This window comes from Pezoporus wallicus, unplaced genomic scaffold (genome assembly GCF_028554395.1).
Source record: "Pezoporus wallicus isolate ANWC-B61680 ecotype Strahan unplaced genomic scaffold, APGP_CSIRO_Pwel_v1 contig_7073, whole genome shotgun sequence".
Classification (NCBI taxonomy): Eukaryota; Metazoa; Chordata; class Aves; order Psittaciformes; family Psittacidae; genus Pezoporus; species Pezoporus wallicus.
Window position 1 is genome coordinate 3,725,549 of NW_026641326.1, and position 25,632 is coordinate 3,751,180.

The window sequence follows — 25,632 nt, forward strand, 5'->3', positions numbered from 1 at the left end:
CTTGTAATCACATCTTGATAGTCTAATACCTTGTATAAAATCCAGAAACTATTTTCTGCATCTGACAATGTTTACAACATGGAGCCTGAAGTCTGCCCTCCTATAGTTCTATTTCATAGAACTTTGTGGCAAAACACTGAACTGTCTTCCTATTTACAGCTTGGAGGATATTTATCTGTCAGGTGAGCACAAAGTTCTTAATTCCAGTCACACTTTGTGTGAAACAGGATGCAAGAAAAAATGTAAGCCAAAGTAGAATGTAAATTGTCAAATAGTTATGAACTTGCATCAGGCTTAGCAGGCAGTCCCACAGGGTTTAGACCTTCTCTGCAAGGACAAAGCTATGTTTATTCCAGCGTTGCCTTCTTTTATGGCTGCGGAGGCAGAGACTGCCTGAAACCACATCAGCAATCTCAGCTGCACATCAGCAGACGCTGTGTTTTACTGCATTACCTGAAGCGAGAAGGCAAAGTAAATGCCAGGGAGGGTGGTGGAATTAAGTTTTAAGAGACTGGATAAAGTGTTCCCATTTGAGGAGAACTTGAGACATAAGAAGGGATGCTCACGTGATCTGGACTTGGCTGGAGAGAGCACCCTGGTGTTCCAACCTTTAGATTCCCTCTGGTTATTTTGGCCTGATATGCTGCAGGTATATTTATATCCTGCAGGGTTTTCAGTGGATTATCAGGTGCTTGTTTTGCTTTCAGCTAGAGAGGCCCTTCTGGGGGAAGATACCTTTTACTATCTGCTTGACAGCAGTAGATTTGATGGATGTGATTTACAAAGGGGGGGGGGGGGAAATGGAGTAAGTGCTTGGAGATGATTGACAGGCGCAATAAATGTAACCCAGTCTTTGAAGATAAATAATGAATGGTGGTGCAGATGCAGGATTATCCTTTCCCTCTCTATAAAGGCATTTCAGCTTGTGACTAGTGCCCTTACTTTTTCATGTGTTGTTGAAAACCGAACATATGGTTATGCTCAATGAAAACAAGGCAGAATCACTGTCAGATGAACACAGATTAAAACCATAAGAGAAATCTGACCCACTCAGATGCTGTGGCATTAATGCCCTCCCACTCAGCTGTAAGCACCACCATCACTAAATGCCTAGTTCCTTCTTGCAGGCTTTGCTGGAAGCACCCTCGCAGCAGCATAACAGGAGAAAGTCATGTTGTTGATGATGCATGATTATCAAACACTTTCCAAAAGAAAGACCTTGGTATCTGTGATTATTTGCTGTGAAGAACATGCTATCACTGCATGTAGATACCGAACCTTTGTAAGAAGACATGGGCCTGGCACGTACTCGATACTTCAGAAATCAGTAGCCTAAGTTCTGCAGCACTCCTGATAAAGCAGTAAACCCTATGTAATGCAGTTTGAGTCCCCTCTTTCACTGCTTTCTTTCCTAAGACTAACCTTTCCCCTCTGAGTGCTCAGCCAGCCTTCCCTGTAGTTCAGAGCTCCTCCTGCCAAATGCATTAGGTGGGAAAGCTGACTCTTCTTATTCATATTCCAATTCCTCTGCCAGAAATGGAAGTCAGGTGTGTTTTACACGACAAAGTCAAGACTGGCAGCGAACAGCGAGCCTCTGGAAACCTGCAAAATTCTTCCTTGGCAAGGATTATTTTAAACAGGGGAATACAGGGATCCTATGTCTGATATTAGCAGTTGGCCATCCAGTGACTGCAGCTTTTGTCTAGGTGCTAAGCTTTCTAGACACATCTTGAATTTGCTGGGACAGCCACAGCTCCTAAATCCCACAGGAAGGCTGCTTCAGGTTTTCAGGGTAGGTTGAGACCAGCCTCTGACAGGCTGCTGCCCCTGCTTTCCCATGGGACCAACCCAAATGAACCCGATCTGTAATAATAAACATATATGGAGATGACTGCATCACAAGCAGAAAGACTCATGGGTGCAGTGCTTTTGAATTATTACTGTAAAATATTCAGAAAAAAAGCTTGCTTTGTACGTGTGCAGTAGATTATGGGTTGTAAAATACTTGATAATTCTGCATTCTGCTATGGCAGATAGCAAGTAGTGGCCAAGATTATTAGTATACCAGTTCAGTGCCTGTATATGGGTTGATATCACCATCTGATGCCTTTCCTGTCTCTGATTTCGATGAGTCTGTGATATGTGATATGCATCATGCTTTACTGTGTTAGATCATATGTTAGAGGTCTGTTGCAACATTTGTCAGCATCTTTGTAGAGGAAAAAGAAACCCTAGGAAATGTACTGATTCATTACTAATGTTTAGCCAAACATGCAAAGCTGGTATATTTAGCAAGCACTGCTCCAAAATCCAGAGGAAAGCAGTGTAGTTGGTAGCAAATCTGCTTCAGTAGCTTGCTTTTCAAGAGAAATATGAATTCCCATTTACAAGAACCAAATCTTAAAACTTTTCTTCTGTTTGTCCAAAGGTTTATTTGTTGGAAGTGTAGTGATACTTATCTAAAACACCCCAAAACTATCAATGATTTAACAGAGCAAAGAAGGACCATCACTGTTTAAAGAGGAGACTCCCAAGAAGAGCTGAAAAGCATGACTTTTTCTACACAACTTCACTTAAAAGGAGTTATTTAGTGAAGCAGTTGAAATCCTTTGAGTAAAAGTATCTAGTGCTGTTCTGCGCAACACTCTTAAAGGTTAAGTTGTTAGCTGTCAGTGTTCAGTTCCACACTGTACTGCTGCTGGGGGAAGGGAGCACTAACTATTTTTCCAGCTCTGCAGCCAGACTCTCTCTAAACAATTTCCTGCACTGGGTTCATGTAAGAGACTATATTGTTTCTAATACAAGGAATGTAGTTAACCACAACTGATAGACAAATACCTTTTCTTATCACTAATGGATTACAACACTTGACTGCAAGAGTAATTTAAACCTTACAAATGGCACATTGAAACCGGTAACAGCAGTTATGCAGGGAGAATTGTTGTTATAACAGCTTTTCATTGTGTCTTTCAATGTTTGTACTGACAAGTAATTATTTTTTTAAATCGGCAATATAGCTTTGCTTTTATCCACTGTGTCTCTGAAAATGACAGCTGCATTAGAATATTCTGTTGGTCTTCAAGCTGTGGGCAATATTTCATGCTTAGCAGTCCATAGTGACAAAGAAATGATAGCTCAACAGTTTATATGTTTAGAGCAGGGGAAAAAAGTTCATTGTGTTTATTAAAACATGAGAGACCTCAGCAAGATTAGGGGCCCAACTTCATAAATCTTACGGGTAAGAAACTGCAAATGTGGATATACGTAACTAATCCCCAAACACATGCAAGTTGCACAGACAAACTGTGATTTGCCTGATGTTACTTAGCTCAGGGAACTGGGGCATAGAAAGATGAACAGCAGATTCAGACCACAAAGCTCTCCTCTGTCATGGACTATGCACCTAGAGGTAGGCAGCAGAATTAGTCCTTCCTCCTCCTCTTCTGGGCCTGTCATTCGTATTCCTGTGAAAGTCCTTTGTTTCCAATGGACAGATTTTCCACTTTTTGGATAAAGAAACCCCTAAGTTTCTTCACTGCATTTTTGGAATATCTATACTATGATGACAATGAAGCTATTGATGCTTACTTCTGCCTGCTGAACTCCCCAGCATCCCAGCCCATAGGGCATGCTTCATGTACAAAGATGAGATCCACCTGGGTACTGACCTGCCTAATGCGTAAACTCTGTGCAGGTCCAGGATTCTCTAACATTACACACCACTTCCTGGAGGTGCCAGTGGGAGCTGATGCTCGGGTAGACCCTCAGAATAACCTTTCTGAATTGCTCTGGAGGCCTTAGGTGCATGAACTCTCCATCTCCCACTCACCAAAGCAGACTCTGAATCTTACTCCGTGAGACTGGCTCAGGCTTATGCATTCACAGCCCCCTTCTAGTTCATGTTTCCCTTTTAAAGCTCACATCTAGGAATCATTGTCGTAAGTGAGAACATCAGTCTTCACACTAAAATTGTTAGCTCTTGGACAGAGGCTTGAAACTGAAATGTAAGTTCAAAGGAAAATTCTCACATTCTTGTTAGAGCATTTCTGATCTCGAGTCAACCTCGTGACTTTCTACCATGCTTCAACAACAGGCTCAAACAAAATGGTTAAGTGATTCTTGCATGCATGTCAAACACTGTCTTAGAAACATTCAGTCACACTGGGAGATATTTTTAGCTTCCCAGCGACTTTGTGAACAGTGTGTGTGAAATGAATGAAGGAATGATCCTGTGATGAGCAGACAGGCCAGGCTGTGTCCATTCCTTGCAGTGGCAGCACCTGCATGTGGTTTCCTTCAGGCACTGTGGATTCCAGTGTGAATCACTGGATATAAGGACATGTGGTAAGCTCTGGGAATTTTCTGGTATTAATTAAGCCCTGTTTTTGTGTTGCTCTATACTCGCCCTACTCAAAATCCTAATTACTAACAGGTCAGTTCAGCCACATAATTGCATCAGTTTTACTGTAAATCTCCTATAATTTTTATGTATGCAAATCAATACTTCCTAACATAAAGCACAAACATGTTTTCCATCTATCTTCCTATTATTTGTAATTTATATATTCTCTACAACGTTATACCTGGCATAAGTCAACTCCCTACACTGAAACATGTTATTCAAGCTAGTGGACAGTTGCCCTGTTTTCCCTTTTCATGTACCAGGAGACCAAGTGGCACTGCCTTTGCTAATCCTATGCTTGAAGGACTGAAGATGGGGCTGCTACTACTACCAGGCTATAAAACTCCTCACTGAAAGTTAGTATCTGGAGATATAATTAAAAGCAATTATGTTACTGTAAGTTACTTAACAAATAGCCATATCTCAGCAAAATGATGGCAACTTCCTGTATGTGCACTCTCTACATTCACCATGTGGAAGCACACTGAGCCAAAATCATCCTGGAAATGATGATTTCAGCACAATGGGGAAATACACCCTGAACTTTTAATGTGAATTTGTCATCTCAAATGTCTATTCAATGACTCACTAATATTTTTTGGTGAAATGAATTGGAAAGATCTGAATATAATTATACTACTAGAGTAATTAAATTACTTAAAATATAAAATAATTTTTATCAGAAAATATCTGGGGATTCCAGAACTCAGTTCAGTTTACATTCCTATTTCTGACTGCCTTTATGGCTTGGAGAAATCCACCCTCAGTTGCCTAGAACCTGACCCTCTGTTTGGTAACATTGTTCCTGGGAATGCTCTTTCTCACAGGTTACTTCTGTGACCCTGCAGCAGCTGTGCCTCTTTCCCCTGAAACAGCCTGCAAGAGTCTGCCTGTTGCAGATGACTTCTGCATCTTTCGATGGCTTTGAGTTTTGTAATGGAGAGTATTGGGTCACCCTCTCTGCCTGCTGCTGTCCTACAAAGACAGATGGTGTGGCTGCAGGCTGCGACCTGCCCACAGGGCAGGAGAGGGGACCTGCAAGGATTGAGTACATATAGGGTTTTCCCATGGGGTTTTGGCAGGTTGCTATGGAGCCGGCCCTAGGGCTCTCACAGCAGGCCATACAACAGGTAAATCTACCTGGAGGTTGCTCTAAGGCTGCCATTTGTACTAAGGCTGCCATCTGTAACCAGTACAACTGAAAGCATAAATAATACATCACTTTTTAAAAGTCAGAATGCCTTGATTAGGATGGCACTTCCTGGTGTTGTGAAGGAATAAGTCTGAAAGTTTTATCTTGTTGTATATACAGATCTTTACAGCTATTATAACTAGCTCCAGCAGCGCTATTAGGAGTAGGCAGACTGCAGTACTGAGTCAGCTCCCCAGGCTTTCTAGTTAAGAGACTCAAGTCAAAACACTGTTTAACAATGTTTTTCCTGTGTTGCAAAACAGCATGAGTGTGAATCATGGGGTTTTGGTGGGAAGATGAGTGCGAAGTGAGCAGAGCATCCAGGGGCAGAAAGTAGGAAATCGACGAACAACTTTTCTCTACACAAAAGCCTAGAAACACTGGGACTCCTTCTCTCCTACCCTGTACCCTGTGCAGTCATAGTTAAATTACAGTGAGTGTGAAACGCTACAAGTGCGAACAACAGTGTCTTACATGCTTTGCATGTTAAATAAAATGAGCACACAAGGGAAAGGTAATGGAGAATATGGCCCACTGGAGAACTTATCTCAAGTAACAGTTTCTTCCGAGTTTGAAAATCATTATGTGTATAGCACTGAGATGGTCTGAGAGTTAATGTTTGATTTAGTGACTCCTGGACTTGTTAGGAGTGTGTGGTCTGGATCTCTATTTTCCTGCTTTCCAGAACCTGCATTAGCATCCCAGAATATGGGGCTAGTTATGAGCTTCGGGTCCCAGAGTCATATGCATTTTAGCTATCACTTTATCACTCTTCTGCAAGTCATCTTCTCCAGTATAGATAATACATATTCAGTAACTGTACCACCTTCAGTTAAAACCAGCAGTGTGGCAGTGCTATAGATGGTGTATGAGCAGATCCTTCTTGCGTAATGGTTTAGTGTTTATACCTTTCCAAATATATTTTCTGAAAACATTTTAATGTTATTTTATTTCACACTGTAAAAACTCGGGTTTCTACACAAATGTCAGGAGTAACAACAATGAGATCCTTAAATAAACAGTCTTTTGGGGCAGTTCTGTTAGAAGTATGTGCTTCAGAAGTGGGTGCCATTTGTTGAAGCTTGCCCTGAACCGTCAGCATACCTTTTCAATCAAAGCAACAGCTGCCAGACTGATATAGTCCTGCACCAGAATGAGAACCCTTCAGAGTTTACATGCCCTTGTCTTATCTCACAAGTCTGTAGCTGCTGATACCGAATCACTAAAAATGGCAGCAGAAACAGTATTTCAAAGCTAATCTAGTATCATGGGCTGAAGGGAAGCTGCAGTCCACCTCACCCTACATTCCTTGAACACCCAAATGTCCCTCTGGGAGTCTTAGGTATACAAAGAATAAATGCTTTATCTGTAAACTGATTCACATTTCATTCCTTTTGAAAAGGAATAGTATTAATTGCTGTTAGAAATAGTTAAATATATCAAGCTGGTGTTGAAGACAGAATTCATGGATAAAATATTTTTTGTTAAAACTGGAATTTTAAGCAGCTATTATCACTTCTATGGATGCTTCCTATACATGAAAGTGCAGGTACAGCTTGTTCATAGGGTATGTAACTGCAGGAGATGTAGCTACAGCTTAAGAAGCATTTTAACAGTTTAAGTCTTCATTTTCAGGACTTTTTGTGAAGAGATTTCCATTTTATCTCATACGTCTATTTTAGTTTCAAGGTAACAGAATTGTTTGGAGGATTAGTAAAATTCCACAAAGTGTTTTGGTTATTAATGGAGTGATATTTTGCCTAATTTTGTATCTTGGTAATCTTTCTGTCACTTTATGCTGCTGCTTTAGTTCCAGTGACTGCAGCTTTCAGGACTGGTTAGCTAGTTTTTTCCAGCATGACAAACAAAATGTGGTTGTAGGTGTGGTATACACTTTAATATAGGTCCAGTTGGTTACATCAGGAGTGATGCTTCCCGAGTCTTTTTGACTAGCTCAGCATATTTTCATTGTCTTGTCAACTCATCTTTAAAATGTTATGTATTAAATTTTGAGTATTTTCTATCTAAGTCTTAGTCTAGACAGAAGCATTGCGATGCTACCACAGATTTCCATCAGCACATGACTATAAAGGTTTAGCACTAAAGCAACCTGGAGCTGAGGACTGCAATTGTCTGGGTTTACTCAGCTCTCCAGAGAAGCAGGCTACCTTTGTGGTTAAGTAACTCGATGGTCTAAAAGGTCTGGGCTCCATACCCAGCTTAGCCATGGAATTGGGTAAATGAAGCTCCTGTGCCTTGATTCCCTGATGACAGTGATCAGACATTGTCACGAGGGAACTTGACTTTGTCCTTCTGTACATTTTGTACATTTGCATGTTTTTTGAGACAGGCACTACCATCAGTGGGGATTCAATTTCCATCAGGCCCCCCAGGCACTACTAGAGTAGTAATAAGACCCAAAGCTTTGGAGTTCATGTAGCTTTTGTGTTGTGGGTTAGAGGTGAAGTAAGACAGAAGGTGTCTACCCTCTTCAGTATGAGCACAAAAGCATTAGCCCCATCTGATTATGATGTGTGAAATAAGCCCATGAAGTCCATATGAGCCCCTACCTTAATGGGCAGCCTCACTTTGTATCTGGTATGCTGCTTAAATAAACCTTTGAGTTCTTTCTGTGATAGCTGAACAAGTAAAAAAACCTCTCAGATGCTCAAGTGGCATTAATACAGACTCACAGTTTCTTAGCACATCCTCCAGGCATGAGTAGTTCTAAGGATGTGAGAAAGCCAGAAATGGAAAGAGCAAATGCTCTTTATTCCAATGCAACAGTTGTCAGAAATAACAAGCCAGTTGTAAAACTGTCAAATATTTGATGCTTATGTAAAGCACTATGTAATTTACCTTCTGTTGCTAAAGTCTGTTCTGCCCTATTCATGCCACTCAGATCATTTCTCCATTTAGTACTGGCAGTAGTAATACTAAATTAACTTTAGTATGTTCTTATTATTACCAGTATTTGATCATTTTCATTAGGCTTTCTACCTCCTACCACTGGAAAAATAGTGTCAGTATGACTCCATACTAACTGCAGCAGGGAACTTGTAGGAGCTGAAAATATTCCATGAAGGCATTGCTATGTGGACTATTACTTAAATAAGTACAACTCATTTTTGATAAGGATTTCAGGCTTGGGCTCTATGGATTTCGGAACTGCCAGTGGACATGGCGAGAAAGCCACAAGACCTTCCCATGGGGCAATTTCTGATGCTATTTGCTCTACTTAAAAATAGAAATGCTTCAGACCATTCTGATACTGCAGAGCTGAGAGGCATCCTTAGGTCAGTTTTTAGGCCACAGTTGTAGTCTTACTGGGGCCCAAATCTAGGCCCATCCAGAGGAACAATAAGGACAACAGGTATGGGAGCAGACCTTAGAAAATCACACAATATCGTACCAGTCCATGAAATAAATTGATACTGGTTTAATGTAAGTATAAGAAAGTTCATGCAAGACCTTGATAACAGTCTGTGTCTAGCTGTACAATGTGATGGCTCATCCAGCTCTATTATCAGGAATCCTTTAACTGCATAAATACAAGCTGAACATCTTTAAAGTGGAAAGAACTTTTATGCACGGGCTTGAATAGAAGTATAAGCAAGATGTGTTATTGGGCTGCTCCTGAGTATTACATTAGATATTTGTTTGCTCATTCATTTTTAAGCAGAAAGAACAGAAATAACAGTTGCCCTGACTGCTTATTTTAAAAAGCCTATAAAAACTATGAACACAACTTACTGAAACTCCTATCTAACTCAGTAAGAAATAACTGATGCAGCTAAAATGAAGATCTTGGAAAGACTACAACTTTTATGCACTGCATTTTGACTCTAACCACCTGTTGCAAGGATTCAAAAAATAGTTTCCAGTGTCTTTCCACATGCCAGGGCTCTGTAAAAGAGGTCTCTAAAAGGGGCATCTGAAACAATAACAGTCCCCACCTGGAAAGGAAAGTTAGTGTCAGTCTTTGCAGCAGCCTGGCAGCTGCTGATGTGAAATTCTTCCTTTACTGATGGGGAGGGGAAAATGGCCATTTTTACTTAAACTGAAATCTTACTTAGGTTTAAGCATATGAAGTGAGAAAGCTCTCCCTGGCACCTGTCAAAATGTATCAGACATCACTTTGCTTCATTGAGCCTATCAGCCTTTGCAGTCTAATAACAGATTATATTGGTAGAAAACAACCCCTACAAGAACATCTGTTTACCAAGAAAACTTTCAGTTCTATCTCTAAGAAGAATCAGCTTTGCCTTTCTCCCTCAAACATCCCTTGTGTCCCCTGCAGCTGTTCTCCCCTGAAACAACAGATCGATTCAGACTTGCCCCAAAAGATCATAACCAAAAATTTCATCCCTCTCAGGTTTACCAAAGCAAGGGGACTCTCACTTCTTGCTGCTGCAGCACACAGAACAGGTTTTTACATAAATGGAGATGTATCTGCTTGGCCTTGTGCACTTGTGCTGTTGGACTCCCAGGTGATTGAGAGTGAGATAGAAATGTTTGGGAATAAAAGGTTTTAGGCCCCTCTATGTAAATTCTTGTAAAATGTTATCACAGAAGCTGAAAGCCAGACTAATCACAGTGATGTGTTGCCCTTGTCTCTGGACAGTATTCAAAGTAAAGTTAAACTTAAGCTGACAGCTTTTTAATTTCTTTAAATGATAAGTTTTTCACTACACTAAATGCCCTAAACCAATTGTGATAATGCTCTACGTTGAGTTTAGTAATCCATAACAAGCTGCAGCTTTACAATCAGATTCTACTATTTTGAGAAAATCCCCATAGACAACAGCAAAATTAACTCACAGGATGATTTTACAGAGGAATGAATCAGATACGTATGAAATACACTGCACAATACTCCAAAGTAAACCAGCTTATTTAAGGATGATTCTAAATAAAGCTGTTACATGATATTATGGTATATTATTATAAATAGATAAAAAGCTGGAAGTTAATTTTAAATACAACTTCATTCTTTTCAGCAGCACAGCAGCTGCTTCACACTAATTTGTCTATAGCAGTTTGTGAAAATGTTCACTTACATCAGGTACTCGACCACTGGCTTATCTGCAGTACTTGTATTTACATGGCCTGGCATATCTCCCTACATGCTTGCATTGATGCCTTCAGTTGAAAAATCCCAATTCTTACCCCTTTGCATTAATTTGCTCAATTTCTGTTAATCTTTTCATACTTGCTTAACACTATTATAGAACTTCCTATAAGTATTATTGCTTGCTGCATGCCTGAATTGAAGATGTTTTCAAGTTTTAGAGGGAGGACTAGGAATACAGTTTTTAATTGTATGCAATGCAGCGAAAGCTACATCTATTCTTTGCTAACTTCCAGATTTTATCCAAAAGAAATACTTCCTAGCTAAATTGCTTGTTCAAGAAGAACTAAAGAAATCTCGTCCCTTGCTTTCCTTTATAAAAAAGCCTCTTCTGGAGATGTGCATGTTTCTTTTTCTTTCCCTTCCTTATATATTCACTTATTTTATCCCCTATACAATAAAGGAATTATATAAACCAACATCTGAATATACACAGCTTTTATAGAAAGGTGATAAGTGTATAAAATTACATTAGGTCTGTTAGGAAGTCTTTAAATGCCTGTCTAATAGCTTTCCCCTAAGTGGCTCCTTTAGCTTTATGTTTTCTTACATGTGAAGCTGTTCCAAGTACCAAACTACTAACAGAATGGAATCATATTTTATTGTTCTTTTAATTTTTGACTGAGTTTTACCTATTTGTTTGTTGCTGGTCTATAGCTATTTTGTTTCTTTAGAATTTCAATTTGGCTCAAGCTCTCAGCCTTCTCCAAGTAGGTGGTCTGTAACATTAAACCATCAAGCAATCAGTTTTATGCTTTCCTTTCTAACTTGAGCCCCAGCTTTCTTTTCACAAACAACAGTAGGAAATCCTCTGTCTGACACAGTACAGCATAAAGCAAAACAAAAATCAGGCTCGTTTGTGGTTTAGAGACACTTAGTGCTCTTAATGCCTAAAATGCCATGTGTTTTGATAGTATACTTTAATCCAAAGGCTATTTAAAGAATAGACAAAGTAATGACTGGGAGAGAACAACAATGACAATAGGAAACTGTAGCTTTAAATTGACCTTGATCTAGAATTTAATTTGTACGTCCATCCAAAGGAAATTTTTAACTGTGGAGTTGAACTACAAACTACTATAGAGTAAATTTATTTAGATCATAATGCAAGAAAATTATATTCAGAGAAGAAAAGTAATTTTTAATAACATGCATGCTTGATAATAATGCAAAGTATGATGTCTCTAAATTGGAAAGAGTGGTAGAAGTCAATGTGTTTCAGTTGCAAGTCATTCCAGGTTCCAAGCCTGTCTCTACTCTGCAATTAATGGTAGGAATAGAAATCGGCAATAGAAAATGAGTGCAGTGTAACAAAAATAATGGGAATATTCTGAAAAGGTAAAAATAACAAACCAACATTTTTTTCATTGTCAAACAAAGCCAATCCTGAGTTTCAGTTTCTTAGAAACAAAATACATAGTAATCCAATGTAACACATGGTGGTTCACTATCTTGTGTAAAATTTAGTTTGTCAGGAGAATAAAAGCAGGTAGTAACAAGGGTGTTACAAACTGAAGAAAGTAGAAATCGGGCAGTTTACAACTGAGCTGTTATGAAGTTGGACTGAACGGAAAATCTGTTATTGTTTTCCATAAAGTTCTTCTCAGGTGTCCAATTCCACAATTTGGATTGTTCAATGACTGGTTAAGGTTTTACATACTCAAAGGAAACGTAAAATGAATCGGTGTTTTCCACAGATCAGCGGATATGCCATTTGTGGATTATTTTCACATGCTTATAGACTCTGACACTCACTAGTAGTACCCAAGACCTCAGTTTTTCTTATTCTAATGCATATACTTAAAAAGATGAGTATTCCCTTTGGCTTTAGTAAAACAAATTCCATACTTAAGCACATGTTTTATATTTTCAGGCTTCTTCTCCCCTGTAACAGTCATCTTATGGTAACACTACTTCCTTTCAGGACAGCTTTATCCAAAGGGTCTCCTGCTCACCTACAAATCGTACTATAGGCTTGTATGGAACTTAGAATAACAATTAAAATTAAGAGTTTTAAATTTACTTTTGTAATCATTGTATTAGAACAGATTTTACAAATGTGGCCATCAGGTCTCAAAACTCACTGTGAAATCCTCACTGCTGGTTTTTAGCTCAGCAAGATTTCTGCCCTAGCAGATACCAAATTAATCAGACACTGCTCATTACTTCAGGTCAGGATTTGTCTTTCCGTTCTTAGCAGCTTTCAAAATACTGTTCTACTGTCCTTGGCTACTTGCTTCCTCAAAGACAAGTTCCTTTGAGAAAGGGCTTGCATGGTTTGAAATGTCATGGTTCGCAGTTAACAACAGGTCATTGATTAACACATCAAGGACAGATACAAAGACACTTATTCTTGAAGCATGTCTGACACATACTTATTTCCATATCCTTTTTTCCCTTGCAAAATATGATGAACATAATCTGATTGTGTGAGAATATGGATGACTTGGTGTGATTATTAGTCTGGTAGCAAAAAGCAGTCAAGACCTTTCCCAAGACCTCCATTTATAGCCTTCATTTGCATTCTTCTACAAGGAAAAGTAAATTCTCCCATGGTTTATTGCTTCATTGACAACTCACTTTAATTAAGCAACCACGATAATTGCATTTCTTCCTGAGACTGCAGGAAAGCACTTTCTAAGCAGCTAAAAGCTTTTGGGCCTTATTTTTTCCACCCAGAGGTTTTCAAAGGAGTGGAATGAAATGGTTGCAATCAAGACACAAGTAGCAAGGGAGAGACTGCAATCCTTGTTCATACTGAACAGAACCTCAGGCTATGAAATAAACAAATGGAAAGCAAATTATTTTTAGGGTAAGTTATTACTCGGGACAAAAGGGACAGAGTTAGCAACAAGTGTATCATCCTAGTTCAGACTGTGGGCTTTGGTCCCTTTGTTTAGTAAATCTATTCAAATTATAACAGTATTCAAAAGTAAGCATAAAGTCTAAGTAATAGACTAACAGCACATCACTCAAATCTGAAGGACTGACACGACCACTATTTTGCCCTTAGATTATGCATGAAATTAATTTCATCCTTAAAAACTATACAGCATCTTCTTAACCCCCAAACTCCTCCCTATTTCTGCCTGAGACACGTTACTAAAATGCTTCTTGTTAATCTAATGAGTTTGGGTGTCTAACAAAGAACTGCAGCAGAGCATCTGGTGAAGGCAAGCTGGGAAAGTGTGCTAAAATGCACAGTGTCAGCCCAGTGAAAGTAGCCTTCAATAGTCTATAAAGCTTGGAGATTTGCTAGACCTGACAAGAGGCTAATGTATTAGCTATTGTGCTCTTTGACATCTTTGCTAATTCCTGTGTTTATTACTTGCTTCTAAAGTAGGCTGCAAGTCTGCAAAAACCTTCTGCAATAAGAAATCTGCAAAGTGGGTAAATAACCTTGCTTTTTGGTAAACTTAGAAGGAGAGAAAGGGAGAGAACATTTTCATTAGCAGCAGGAGGCAAAACTGGCTAAAACTGAAGGAAAAGGTTCTAGTTGCTAGAGAAAGGTTTGTAATAGAAACAGTCAGCAATTCCCCTGCTGCAGAGGAAACTTTGCCTACACAGCTTTTAGGAGGAAAGAGGGAGGCCAAAATGAAGGGAAAACAATGAAAGGTTATATTAAAAAAGAGCATCGGTATGTACTGGCTCCTTCAAGCACAGGAAGGAATCAGAGCAGGCTGTGTGAACTTTAAATTAAAACAAGAGTTGCTAGCAGGACACTGCATCTGAAGACAGTTCATTGCTTTATGTTTCAAGTTGTTTGATGCTTACCACTGCTAAAGGCAGGCTGTGAGAGGCCTTTCTCTTTAGCCTACAGCATGAAAGGTGCCAAACTTTTACTCCAAAATGAGAGCTGGGGATTCTTGACAAGCTAGCAGGAAAAGGAGAGTAATACTAGCAGAGAGAATGGGAAAATGCTAAAAGTACAAATTACTTAATTGGAAACCTGTGGTTGAGAACTTCCTCAAATAAGGGAAATGAACTTGGTGCAAACCAGTGACAGTGCCCCAGTAAGTGTGGCTCTCAGGGCTTTCTCATATGCCAACATGCTCATTATGTTAGCAGCATTTCTTATTCCATGATGCTACCATTACCTGGCTTTTGTTTGTTTGGATTTGGGATGAATTAAACTTTAAAAAGTTTATTACATATTTTTCCCAAAGAACACTGAATGACTTAAGAATTATTCCTACCTATAGGGTGAGATTTCTTTAAGATTTACAATCTGTGAATATTAGTCTTGATTCTGAATGAGCTACAAGGGAGACATAAATAAACACGCAGCCAGTGGGGTCTCCTCATTAAGCAAAGATTATTTCTTTCTTTGCAAGAAATCTGTCAGGGAAAAGCACTGTACAGAAAAGAGGTTTATTTATTCTTAGGTTTCAGCAAATGACTGTGAACTTCCACACATAGTACACATTCACTGAGTTCATCAAATGTTTCTTCCAAAAAAGAGCTTAAAGAGAACTGCGGTAAAAGGAAGTAACTGTGATAATGTAAGTTAACAGCCATGGGGTCTGCCCTAGCAGTCACTCTGGTCAGGGGACAGGCTGCTCTGTGCAGGATTCCTGGTGGCTCTGGTTTAAAGCCATGCCCTTAGCCATGTTTAATTCAACAGGTTAGACTGCATCTTCATGTAGAACAACATGCCATCTGCTTACAGATCAATCCCACCTTTGTCTTTTACAGTAGGTAGTACTTTTTCTGCATCAGCAACATTGTGTTGCTGCTCAGACTCAGCATTTAGGGGAGAAAAATGAGCCAGAAAGCAATGGTGCATCTCCACACGCCACATGAGAAGGATAATTTTAACTTCCATCTGCTCTGTGTTTGCAGATCAGGTTAGATACTCTGGGATTTCCAGTGAATTAAATGGGACCTGGTCTGAGCCAGCAGTCTGTTCAGTTTAAAGTACTATGGCCATAAGGGTCCTTCCTTTCTCACCATGACCTTCTCTTTATCATAACACAACCTATCTCTATCCAAATGCATACTCTCAGAAATCAGCAACAAATGATTTCTTGGGTTATCTTAACTATCTTTTGGCCATGATGTGGCTTCTTACTGATAAACACTAACAAAGTTTTAAGTAGCAAAAAATAAAACCAATCACCCTCTTCACTTAACTCACAAAAGCTCTACCTAGAGCCTATTGCTATTAATAAGCAGATTTTGGTCTTAAAAAGAGAAGATTGTTAAAAGAAAGCAGAAAACTATTTTTATTTTGAAATTAGGTTAGAGAAAAACACTTTGGAGAATGCTGTGAGGGTGGAGATCAGATGAACTTTTTGTGTGTTTCCTTTGGAGGAAAAAGAAGTTATGCAATTCCAAGCAGTCATGTGGTATGGCAGCTGCTAAAGTTACTGCTAATTTTTATTAGAGCTGGCCAGAGCCAGAAAAAGGTCTGCTTTATAAGCAAGACCTTTCAAGAAATAAACTAAATCTTCCTGAGCTCAGAGGCCAGCAGAACTGAAAGAAGAAAAAATAGCACTGAAGTTTGCTTTCCTTTCCCTGTCTCCCCCAAATGCTTCAGGAAACATTTTCACTCTCCCTTCCTGTTGCTGGCTTCTTTCTTGTATTTGTCCAATCAAACATACATAATATTTACTAGATTTCAGTTCAAATTCCTGCTAAACCCATGGCCCAAAAGGACTATTTACATTCACAATGTGTATGTGTACACCCAAGGCAGAAATGTGATCATGTGCTACAGGCTTTAGTTGACCTTGCTGTGAAGATGGGTGATAGACTGGATGGTCTCCAGAGGTCCTCTCCAACCTGTGCCATTTGGTGATCCTGTGAAGCATTTAATAACTTTATTTGTTATACCTGAAGATGGGATTTTGAAATTGCCGATATCCTTGTGGAATTTTACAGGACTGTGCACCTGTCTTTGAAAATCTGTGCCTAAATAAAATTAAACTGGGTTCTAAACTTGATTACCAAAGCTTGGTGATCTTGATTACTTGCTTCCAGTGTTGCACATCTTTGAGCACTTCAAATGTGGACAATGGTAAAAAAAAAGATGAAGGCAAGTACTTCCAGATAAAATTCCCTACATTACAGATCATTCATTACTCTTCATGTATCATCTAATCTCAGATTAAACAGGATTAATTCTGTACTGCTGTGAAATGGAGCATATAATTAGGCTGTGGATCCTATACGGATGCTATAGATAACTATGTCAGTGTAAAATGGTATAAAAGAGCCTGCTGTAGGGTGTACTCTTCCTGAGATCCACAGGTCAAGTCCTCAATAAATTAATAATTTTAATTTGAAGATTATTTTAACACCAGGCTTCAGTAAATGATTAAAAAGGGGCTTGCACCAATGAAAGATACTGGTTTCCATATTCTGACCTGCTTCATACAATGAGGTACATTTAAAGGGTAATTTAAGTTACGGATAAGATGCTTGTACTATCTGGGAATTAAATGGCCCAAAGTACAGCCGCATCACCTAGTCTTTCACAAAAGGAATGCCTCTTGTCATGTACAGAGGGATTGGGTGTATGTCTCTACCATCTGCTGATCTACCCACACAGCCCATTTGTACCACTCCTACTTCCACTCACAACAATTTCTGAACTTTCCTTTTTTTTGAAGTATTATTCCCTCACCCGGTCTTTAAAACCCAAATTCCACTTTCAGAAGTAGATTCTCTTCAGAGATGTAAGACTTCATAGACACAACCTTCTTTAATAATTTTACACTGTTATAAAAGAGTTAACGTAATACAAATTTACTTTGGATACTAAAATGCATAATGAAGTCTTAAAAGCAACTTAAAATACTATTCCCATTTAAAAGCCCCAGTACTGAAGCAAAAACTTCTCCATTACTATTACTGGCAGCCCAGTACCATTTGTATTTACAAGTATCTAAAAACTTTACAAGTCCTGTAGTTGCACTTCGTAGTGCAACATGAAATAGTGAAGCTATACTGGTTTAAAATGTATCCAAACATGATGCATAAAGGAGCAGTCAACAATGCTGGAATTATTTCACAATGTTGATAAGTTGTCACCTCTTAGTGTTTAAGGCACAGAACTGCAGTTAATTGTGAATGGCTTCCAGTTTTTCATAGTGTCAAAAATTATTTAATCGGGCAAAGGAAAAAGCCTTATGTATGAGGAAAGAATGATTCTAACGCCTTTATTGCTATACAATTTGAGGTAATAAATTGGACCAACTTCTCAGCACTCTCACTTTCCATGTTTTTCTGCCTGTAATGTTTCATGTCCCATCATAAACTTGGCAATTTAGAAACAAAACAAACTCCAGACAACCCCATGCCTGATACTGAAATTATTTTGTTCACTCTCAAGCAGTAAGACCTGATCCGCCTTAAGACCTACAAACACCACTGACCAAAAGTGACTTTGTATTATCCATCTTACTGGAACAGAATCCAGGATTTAATTTCAGCTTCTGTATTTTGCGTGCGGAAAAACAGTGTTGGGAAGAAAGCAGAACTAAGGTGCTTGTGCCAAGCAAGTCTGCATAGCATGCTCTTGTTGTGAAGAAAAATCCCACCACCAGAACAAACCAGGTTTGAGCTGCAGGATCAGGATTCGGGATCGCCAGGAAGATGTGGTCACCCACACATCAGTATTCTTCACATTTGTTGAATAAATTACATTTTTAATTCCAAATGAGAAGTTATGCAAATTTTCCTCAAGTGTATTTTGAATAGCAATGGTCTGAGCTTCCCTTTTTGCCAGTTAATTTGCACTTGCTTTATGCATATCTTTTAGTACAACTGGCATGGTAATGTACTGCATATGTACTAAATTGAGGATGATTGTGCCTGATTGCCCACTTATTATGACACAAACAAAATGTGTGAAAACAGTTGGTAGGACTTTCTGTGTGTTTTCTCTAAAAAGGCTCAGCACATCCAAAAATCTAAAAATAAAAGCTAACAGTTAATCATAATGGTTTGGCTTTCAAATGTGGAAAACCAAACAGATGACTTTAAAATGCAAGGAATTGTGCCACATGTGAAAAGAAGATTAAATTGTTCTCTTATATGCTCTGCATGCATCTTCTTTAAAAGAAGTATGTTAGTCTGGCACGTTTCTCTCTGATTAGGTACAGAGAATACGGAACAGCTATTTTTCACTTCTTTGAAGAGCAATAATTCATAAAACCAAACTGTGAGTTTCTCAGGTGGTTTGTGTTTTCTCTTCATCAGGAGTGTCACAGCCATGGGCTGATGTGCAGCATTGTGACTGCTCCTGGAGCCCACAAGGCAACACACCAGGCTTGTCTTCCAGCACAGGACCACCTCCCCACCTCGCTGTTCAAAGGAGGGAACAAACTGATTCCCCCACCACTGCACAGCCTGGCAAAAGGCAGGCTAGGCACTCACCAAAGCCTGCTTTATCAAGATAATTAGCATGGATTGGTTTACCAGAAAATAGTAAACACAGCTGAAGGAGAACAGATGAGAATTCATGAGCTATGTGATCAAGTAATACATGAGTCAACTGAGTGACTCCCTTGCTTAATGTGAGATTTGACAGGCATGGAAATTATCAAAGTGGTTTGCATTTCCTTTCCAAGTCCTGTTCCTTGTAGTACCAAACAAGTTACTAACCACACCAAAGAGAAAAAGCTTTTGGGGACATGACATATGCTACATGTTCAGTGACTTTCACTGGGTTTTAAAGCAATATAAAATGCTGTCCTATCAGCAGAACTTTTCTTCTGCTTTTTCATGCCCATAGTCATGAAAAGTTTGATGCAAGAGAACCTGACCTCGAAAGTATATTCCCCTTAATCATGTATTTTTCTCAAGCACTTTCCTGTTTAACTGTGCAATTCCACACAAACTTGAATGATGCTATTTAACTTCTCTGCAAGCACAGTGGATGCTACGTTTCAGCTGCAGAGCCGCTCGGGCTTACACCCTCTGTAGCCATTTCCCTATAGCAGGGATGTCAAAGGGTTCCCATAGCTAACAGCTGTCTGTAGCACATGAGAAGAAGAGGGATTTGTCCTGTGTTCAAGATTGTAGATTATTCCCAGAGGAAAAAGGAAAATGGGGCTGTCAGGAGAAAATGCCGATGATGTGAAGATGTGCTAGAGGTTGGATGTGACTGAACAACCTGGTCTAGTGGAAGGTGTCCCTGCCTGCGGGGAGCTTTAAGGTCCTTTCCAACCCTAAATCACTCTATGACTGTATGATTCCAAAGCACAAGAGCAAAGTCACAGATTAAATATTCAGGAAAGCTGAGCAGCTCTGGAGACTGCCAGCAGGTAGAGGGAAGAGGGAAGTGCAGCATGAAGGGCTATATGCAGGGGGAGAGGGGAGAGACAACATTAATTCCATTAATTTCAGCAGTCTTACACAGATGGGATCTATACCTGAGTTGAGAGAGCTTTTTTTTTGATGATTCAATTCTCTGTTTTTCATTCAGCATGCCCTTGAGCAATATTCTAAGTTTTCACAGATTCCAAATACCCACATTATATTTAGGGTCAACATGCTGTGGACTTTTGTTAAGAAGAAAGAATAAGACGGTGTGGAAATGTGAGGGGAACCCATGCAGAACCTTTTCAAGAGTTGCAGCACGGAATGTGCTTATAACTTGAGCTCTTCAGTTTATTTATCAGTGAAGAAGCAGAGACTGTAGGTCCGTAATACTAAAACTGACACTGCTTTCTTTGTTTGCAACACTTACATTTTGATCCCATCCAACATATTTTCCTTTTTTGTTTGCGGGAAGGACATTAGTACAGTATTTAGTGTAAAAATACTCTGTTTTCTGGCTCATCCCCCTGCTTCCCCTCCTCCCTGCCACCGCATAAGCTGTAGTGCTGGTATGAAATCAGGCAAATAAATTTATGAGAGGAAAAAATGCAGCGATAACCGAGTCTGCCTGGTTTCATTTACATTTTCCTCTTAAGGTTGTTATTATTCCCTTTTGACCAAGCTGTGGGATCCGTGTTTTAGCACAGGCATGATGCTGCTTTGTAAGATACCATTAACAGATACGGACAAAGGGCTTGGAAAGTTTTCTAGGAGTATAAACTAAAAAAAGCTGACTCTGCTGTAGCTGTACTTACTGCCCCGTTGGGCTCGCTCTCCTCAAATACTCTAATGTGCTTGCGTGTCCTGGCAGGAACTTAAACAGCCAATTCTTAGTTACTGTCTGAAACAGTTTTCTTCTAGAAAATCAGTTCCTAAGTGTATGTAGCTGCACTGTAAATCTTGTTTGCAGAGCTGAACTCTTCCATTCATGACAATGAAAATATTCTGTTTAACCTATGTGCTTGTCAGAGTTCAGCGTCTGCTGTAAGTGCTTGCAGGAAGTTTCCTGCAAGTAGCTATTGGCTTAGGTTTATCCTGCTGAAGTGGGCATACGCTTAAAAAGCACTCACCAGTGAATGAGGAACTGAAGGCTGTGTTCAGTTAATGATTTTATTTACTGATTATTTGTGGGAGTTTCCTGTGAGCTGTCTGAGTATTGGTGAGTGAACAGGGCACACAGGATAGGGACAACTGCATGCTGACAAGAAAGCCAGAGCAGCAATACACTGAATCCTTTCAGCCCAGAGACTCAGTCTTGTGGAAAAACTAGACCCCATCACGCACCAGCAGACCACATGAAATGTTTCTTCATTTATTCATTCACTCGGTTTTAAAGCCATCCTTCCCTCAGCAGCAGATCTTTCTTAGTACATTATTGACAGGGAAAGGTATGCCAAGTGCCTGCTAGAGCATCCTTTCTTGCCTTTCCTGCATGGCTTACATAGTTTCTCTGTGCCGATTCTACTTTCAGGGGCTGCGTTGTTAACAGAGCTACCAAATTAATTTTGCTAAAATCTACCTTAGCCACCTCATGTGTGCTGCAGCACACTGACTGCAGAGTGAACAGGGAACACACAGTGAATTTTGTACATACACAGATTTACTAAAATGTTTCACTGTTCTTATGTGCAACCTGTGAAGAAGCCCACATAACAGAAAAGCAGCCTACAATTTGTAGTATGTAAGTGTGCTTTGGGGAAAATCAATCAAATGCACTAAGGCATGTTCTCAGCTCCTAAACTAATGATCCTTCCTGTGAGCAGCATGAAACACTGCGCAAGTCCCAGGTGGCATAAATCCTCAAGGTTTCAGTGGAGCTGCAACAGTTTGTACTACTTCAACAGTACCCTAATTGTTCTTAAACTTTACGGTGGCAAGCAGTCAGCATTTCAAGGGTCTCCTTCTTTCTAAGCATTCCTGAAGCTAAACAAACAAGTTTTCCAGTTAGTGAGAAGAGAATGCCATATTTAATTTATAATCTTGCAGAGCTGATGTGCTCTGAAAATCTAATTTTGTCTTAAGAAATGCCAAGCAGCTGCGTAGAGGCGGCTTTCATGGCTGGGAGTCGAACCAACTTCTGTTAAGAGAGGAAATTAGGACCATTTTGTTACCCTGACAAAAATGAAATCTATGAGAACAGTAATTCCTTTGCATAAAAATCGATAGGTTCAGCATGTTCTTAACATGGCAATTTGCTAGAGAGCATCTTAACAGTAATTCAGTAAATCACTAGCGTTGCATTAAATCAGCTGCTCGCTTTGAATGTGTAAGTACAGAGCTGCATGAAAAACGTAGTCAAATCAGAGAAAATCTAATTGTACCATTAATTCCTCACTTCTAAAGTAATTGGGAAAGATCTGAGAACAGGTATAGGTTAAGAAGCATTGGTTTACATAGAACAGTTACAAACAGATCCAAGATCCAAGCCTTCAACCCTAAACTGACGGGAATGTCTAGAAGCTATTTCTCTGTATACCTCAGATTACCCATTTGGAAAGTCTGGATAGTATTATTGAGCAGTGAGGGGGAATTAATAAGCAGTTAACAGCCATAACATGATCTGCATAGTCCTACAGAAACACTGAATATCATTATTATTTAACAGATTCTGTGAAACAAAGTACAAGGAAAAAAGGCTATTTCTCTGTATTAGTGCTACATGCTGCTTTGAAGACTGAGTAGCACAGAGCATGCAACATTCATCTTAATGTATGTCATTTAGTAGTAGAAACATGTACTTCACCATGGCATTACTTAAGTCAGTGATATGCAAAGGGCTAAGAAACCACTTTTACAGAAACTTCAAGATAATTCTAAAGACTGATTAACTTTATATATAACCTTCTAAAAATGCAGAACAGGAAATCCAAACCCCATAAGGAAAATATGTTTAAAAATTATCTCTGACATAACTCAGAGTTTATCTCTGTATCCATTTGTCAGGGGATAGAATTTGCAAGTAAATATGAATATAATAATGCATTTGCTAGCAGCTATAAACATTCCTGTGTCTGTCTAATCCCTGCTCAGTAATTAGAGTTGTGACAATTCTGAAAATGAGAAATGATGCTCTTCTTTTCTGTATGTGATCCAAACCACATCCATCAGAAGGTCCACAGCAAAGAAACATTTTCCAAAAGGAAATCAAATAATTCATGTTTTACTTCATTGTAAATTCTCTGTGATGGATGCTGGGATTAATTTTGAAGATGTTACACTCAGCAGTTTATATTGGAATGTATTCTTTGAAAGAGTACTTACAATCATGCTAGTGATACATAAAACCTTAGTATCGAATGAACAAGTCAAAGAAGTTTGAGATAGCAAAATTCAGTTCTAGACAGTTAAGTGACCATCTTTCTTTACCATCTTTCATGCTTCTGAAAGCAAAAGTGACCCGCTACAATGCTCAACTCCTTATGCCAAGTTCCATCTGAATCCTCCAGCTGTGTCCTGCCAGTTACTGCTAAGTCTGTAAATGAGTTTTCGGCCAAACTGCCAAATAAAAACTTTGGTTGTGTAAAGGTTATTAGCAAAATTTGCCTCTAGAAGGCCACTATTACTGGATATTACCTTATTCCCATCTAGATAATCTACAGGGTATTTCAAGTATCTAAGATAACTGGAGATTAGTATCATAAAGCTCATTTAGATGTCTCAATTCAGGAGGTGTCCCCTTTCTTCTTTAACCCAGACTAGGGTTAGATACAGCACACTAAATATAAATCACACAGAATATGGAACCACACAGTTGTTTTCAGGAGCTGATGTCCACACTACACGTACTTTGAGGGCTCTGTGTTAGAGCACTCAAGCCTAGTTCTGTGAACTGGATGCCTGCAGTGGCTGGGTTGCATTAATTGCATTAATATCTGAAATAAAACCCCAGTGAGCCCGCTTGGGGACTGCTCCACAGTGGGAACTGAACTGCATTAGCTGGGCACCATTCAGAGACTTGCTTCAAAAGGACACGCCTAATCGAAAGTCAGATGCTGATGTGGAGGCACCCAAAGTCAACTCTTGGCAAACTATGTGCCAAATTTTCATCACTATTGTATGTATTTATGTATATATTTAGAGGTGAAAAGAGTGAATATGAAAATGAGTTTGTGGTCAGCCCAGTAAGAGTTGTCAACACATGGGTTGCTGCTACCCTTGGTGTGTTATAAGTACAACTAATTGCTCTAGTGTCTTTATTCTGGGGTTTTCTTTTATGTGAAAACATAATTTGAGCTGTGGAGAAGACTCTGCACAAACATGCAGCATCCAGTATAATGGTATTTAGTTGCTTAGCCTGGCCTGTGCTAACACTGCCAAATGCTAAACTTGTGGAGAAACGGAGCAGTGAGGAGGGAGTTAAAAGCGGGGAGAAAAATAAAAGCAGTAATGAAGAAGGTTGCTGGATACAGAGAGCTGATGCTGCAGAGTCCATGGAAGTTAGCTGCCCCTGTGCCACTAGTGAGGGTGACTTCTATGACTTCTACAGACAAATGCCGTATGACTGCAACTACAGACCAAGTTACAGTGCTTACACTCAAGGAGACTGAACCGAGTTTGCAGAGAGAGACCAGGACATTTCCTAACTTTGGAGTATTTGGTTTTCCAAAGTTTTGGTTTTCATGAAGTTGTTTGCTTTATGTGACTATGCACTACTTCAGAAACGGATGTCAGCTTTTCAAATATGTTTTGGGGAAATACAGGCTTATGGGAAAATGTTCACTTCCAACAAAACTGCACCGTTCTCACAAAGTTGTCCAGACCTTTTCCCAGTTATGTTACATCATATAAAAAGTTGAAGCAACTCTGGATCATTTCACAGCTCAGCTTCTTATCTTTTTATAGTTCTGCTACTGTGGTTCCATTCTTTCCCATATGAAGAAACTTCATTATTATTTTATATCCTTACTAAATTGTGAATACCATTTACCGTAACAGTACAGAAAATAGCAAATACACACTGTCCCCTGCCAACAGAAAATCCTTAACAGCTGTTTATTGCTCATTTGCAAAACATAAGAGCAATGGAATTCAATTACTTAGAGAAACTGGCTGTTCCATGATACCCTTGGCAACAAACACCGCACTTATCTTTTTGAACAATAGAGTCTTAAAGTTTCTCCAGCTTACAAAAATAAGACAGTGAAAAATACTTTTTCTTAACTGCAAAATGCTAAACAATGGAAACTGACTCACGATCAGCTGCCTTTTGTTTCACTAAAACAAACCTTTTTGTCTCTCTCTTCCCCCCAAAAAAGAAATCTACTCACTGCAAACTGCAAGAAACATTTCAAGCAACCACCTCTTTCACAGGAAGGACTTTTTATTGAGGTCAAGACTTTGGCAAAATGAGAAGAAATTCAGACTGCAATATGAGCAATGTAAGAACTTACAAACAACATCTAGGGAGTTTAGACAGGTTTATAATAAACCATGCAGAAAATGCAGAGCAGCATGTTTTCTAGCTGTTCAAAACTTGATCTTAAATACCAAGAAAAATAAAGTCATGGTTTACACTACAGATATTTCATATATGCTTTTAACTAAATAAATTAGAAGTTTCCAATAGCTTTAAAAAGAGAT

General features: G+C 39.2%; 1 protein-coding gene across 1 annotated transcript in view; it reads right to left on the minus strand.

The window, feature by feature from the left end:
• Window positions 1–25,632, minus strand: part of PDZRN3 (PDZ domain containing ring finger 3) — a 142,847-nt gene that overhangs the window by 108,913 nt on the left and 8,302 nt on the right. The gene's annotated exons all lie outside the window — the stretch shown is intronic.